The sequence below is a fragment of the Ambystoma mexicanum genome, unplaced genomic scaffold (genome assembly GCF_040938575.1).
Source record: "Ambystoma mexicanum isolate Mex_15411 unplaced genomic scaffold, UKY_AmexF1_1 Mex_scaf10, whole genome shotgun sequence".
NCBI classification, from domain to species: domain Eukaryota; kingdom Metazoa; phylum Chordata; class Amphibia; order Caudata; family Ambystomatidae; genus Ambystoma; species Ambystoma mexicanum.
This window is the reverse complement of record NW_027182325.1, coordinates 2,425,001-2,427,500: the sequence shown is the minus strand read 5'-3', so window position 1 is coordinate 2,427,500 and position 2,500 is coordinate 2,425,001. Positions and strand designations below refer to the sequence as shown.

Sequence of the window (2,500 nt, the reverse complement as noted above, 5' to 3'; positions counted from 1 at the left end):
ATCAGTGTGGTGTGGCTGTAGGCTCTGGGCCTAGTGAGTTTTGTACTTTTAAGCATCTAGTCAGCTAGACCTTGCAGTTTTGAAAGGCAATTGAGAAATGGCTCACTTCCTGAACTTGGAGCACAAAAAAGCCTACAGCACCTGGTATTCCCAGGCGGTCTCCCATCCAGGTACTAACGAGGCCTGACACTGCTTAGCTTCCGAGATCAGACGAGATCGGGCGCAATCAGTGTGGTGTGGCCGTAGGCTCTGGGCCTAGTGAGTTTTGTACTTTTAAGCATCTAGTCAGCTAGACCTTGCAATTTTGAAAGGCAATTGAGAAATGGCTCACTTCCTGAACTTGGAGCACAAAAAAGCCTACAGCACCTGGTATTCCCAGGCGGTCTCCCATCCAGGTACTAACGAGGCCCGACACTGCTTAGCTTCCGAGATCAGACGAGATCGGGCGCATTCAGTGTGGTGTGGCCGTAGGCTCTGGGCCTAGTGAGTTTTGTACTTTTAAGCATCTAGTCGGCTAGACCTTGCAGTTTTGAAAGGCAATTGAGAAATGGCTCACTTCCTGAACTTGGAGTACAAAAAAGCCTACAGCACCTGGTATTCCCAGGCGGTCTCCCATCCAGGTACTAACTAGGCCCGACACTGCTTAGCTTCTGAGATCAGACGAGATCAGGCGCATTCAGTGTGGTGTGGCCGTAGGCTCTGGGCCTAGTGAGTGTTGTACTTTTAAGCATCTAGTCGGCTAGACCTTGCAGTTTTAAAAGGCAATTGAGAAAGGGCTCACTTCCTGAACTTGGAGCACAAAAAAGCCTACAGCACCTGGTATTCCCAGGCGGTCTCCCATCCAGGTACTAACTAGGCCTGACACTGCTTAACTTCCGAGATCAGACGAGATCGGGTGCATTCAGTGTGGTGTGGCCGTAGGCTCTAGGAATGCTAAGAATATTACTCTTATGCATTTGCATTTAGTAAGCTAAGCCATGCAGCCACTTGCAACATGATACCACGCTCATCGCTCGATCAGGCTCGATCAGGCGAGATATATAAGACTGGTGGGCCCATTCAGGACTCCTATGTCTGGTAGGATAACTTTAATTCATCCATCCTGTGTCTGTTGCAGGGAGGTGGAGAGAACAATCAACACAATAATGGTTTTCTTTCATGCCTCTTGAAGGACTCAATATTCTCTGTACTGCATTACATGTGAAAGTCGATTTATTACCCATGAACACACTACCTGTATGCTAATTCTATGTAAAAAGGTAGCTCCAGCCCTCATGATGTTGTCCAACATTTCCGCTATAAAACGGGATACAATTATTTTGGAAACATACCAAATTTGAAAAATAATTGAGAAGTTGCGCAATTACTAATCATGGAGCACAAAAAAGCCTACAGCACCTGGTATTCCCAGGCAGTCTCCCATCCAGGTACTAACTAGGCCTGACCCTGCTTAGCTTCCGAGATCGGGCACATTCAGTGTGGTGTGGCCGTAGGCTCTGGGCCTAGTGAGTTTTGTACTTTTAAGCATCTAGTCGGCTAGACCTTGCAGTTTTGAAAGGCAATTGTGAAATGGCTCACTTCCTGAACTTGGAGCACAAAAAAGCCTACAGCACCTGGTATTCCCAGGTGGTCTCCCATCCAGGTACTAACTAGGCCCGACACTGCTTAGCTTCCGAGATCAGACGAGATCGGGCGCAATCAGTGTGGTGTGGCCGTAGGCTCTGGGCCTAGTGAGTTTTGTACTTTTAAGCATCTAGTCAGCTAGACCTTGCAGTTTTGAAAGGCAATTGAGAAATGGCTCACTTCCTGAACTTGGAGCACAAAAAAGCCTACAGCACCTGGTATTCCCAGGCGGTCTCCCATCCAGGTACTAACGAGGCCCGACACTGCTTAGCTTCCGAGATCAGACGAGATCGGGCGCATTCAGTGTGGTGTGGCCGTAGGCTCTGGTTCTTGTGAGTTTTGTACTTTTAAGCATCTAGTCGGCTAGACCTTGCAGTTTTGAAAGGCAATTGAGAAATGGCTCACTTCCTGAACTTGGAGTACAAAAAAGCCTACAGCACCTGGTATTCCCAGGCGGTCTTCCATCCAGGTACTAACTAGGCCCGACACTGCTTAGCTTCTGAGATCAGACGAGATCAGGCACATTCAGTGTGGTGTGGCCGTAGGCTCTGGGCCTAGTGAGTTTTGTACTTTTAAGCATCTAGTCGGCTAGACCTTGCAGTTTTAAAAGGCAATTGAGAAAGGGCTCACTTCCTGAACTTGGAGCACAAAAAAGCCTACAGCACCTGGTATTCCCAGGCGGTCTCCCATCCAGGTACTAACTAGGCCTGACACTGCTTAACTTCCGAGATCAGTCGAGATCGGGTGCATTCAGTGTGGTGTGGCCGTAGGCTCTAGGAATGCTAAGAATATTACTCTTATGCATTTGCATTTAGTAAGCTAAGCCATGCAGCCACTTGCAACATGATACCACGCTCATCGCTCGATCAGGCTCGAT

At 48.2% G+C, this 2,500-nt stretch overlaps 9 non-coding genes and 1 pseudogene across 9 annotated transcripts in view; all 10 read right to left on the bottom strand.

The window, feature by feature from the left end:
- The window catches only part of LOC138536745 (5S ribosomal RNA), a 119-nt gene extending 96 nt beyond the window's left edge, over window positions 1-23 (bottom strand). Inside the window, exon 1 of the ribosomal RNA XR_011284909.1 lies at window positions 1-23. This exon is cut by the window's left edge and continues 96 nt beyond it. This is a non-coding gene — a ribosomal RNA (5S ribosomal RNA).
- Window positions 24-129: 106 nt separating this feature from the next.
- Window positions 130-248, bottom strand: LOC138541727 (5S ribosomal RNA). Its single transcript, XR_011289727.1, has one exon. It is a non-coding gene; the product is annotated as a 5S ribosomal RNA (ribosomal RNA).
- A 106-nt stretch (window positions 249-354) lies between these two features.
- LOC138550379 (5S ribosomal RNA) lies at window positions 355-473 on the bottom strand. The gene has a single exon (XR_011294134.1). It is a non-coding gene; the product is annotated as a 5S ribosomal RNA (ribosomal RNA).
- A 106-nt stretch (window positions 474-579) lies between these two features.
- LOC138543118 (5S ribosomal RNA) lies at window positions 580-698 on the bottom strand. Its single transcript, XR_011290573.1, has one exon. It is a non-coding gene; the product is annotated as a 5S ribosomal RNA (ribosomal RNA).
- Window positions 699-804: 106 nt separating this feature from the next.
- LOC138549124 (5S ribosomal RNA) lies at window positions 805-923 on the bottom strand. The gene has a single exon (XR_011292909.1). It is a non-coding gene; the product is annotated as a 5S ribosomal RNA (ribosomal RNA).
- Window positions 924-1,386: 463 nt separating this feature from the next.
- LOC138546505 (5S ribosomal RNA) lies at window positions 1,387-1,495 on the bottom strand (annotated as a pseudogene).
- Window positions 1,496-1,601: 106 nt separating this feature from the next.
- LOC138548075 (5S ribosomal RNA) lies at window positions 1,602-1,720 on the bottom strand. The gene has a single exon (XR_011291890.1). It is a non-coding gene; the product is annotated as a 5S ribosomal RNA (ribosomal RNA).
- A 106-nt stretch (window positions 1,721-1,826) lies between these two features.
- Window positions 1,827-1,945, bottom strand: LOC138550378 (5S ribosomal RNA). The gene has a single exon (XR_011294133.1). It is a non-coding gene; the product is annotated as a 5S ribosomal RNA (ribosomal RNA).
- Window positions 1,946-2,051: 106 nt separating this feature from the next.
- Window positions 2,052-2,170, bottom strand: LOC138540039 (5S ribosomal RNA). Its single transcript, XR_011288098.1, has one exon. It is a non-coding gene; the product is annotated as a 5S ribosomal RNA (ribosomal RNA).
- Window positions 2,171-2,276: 106 nt separating this feature from the next.
- On the bottom strand, window positions 2,277-2,395 carry LOC138538816 (5S ribosomal RNA). Its single transcript, XR_011286903.1, has one exon. It is a non-coding gene; the product is annotated as a 5S ribosomal RNA (ribosomal RNA).
- Between the last annotated feature and the right edge of the window lie 105 nt (window positions 2,396-2,500).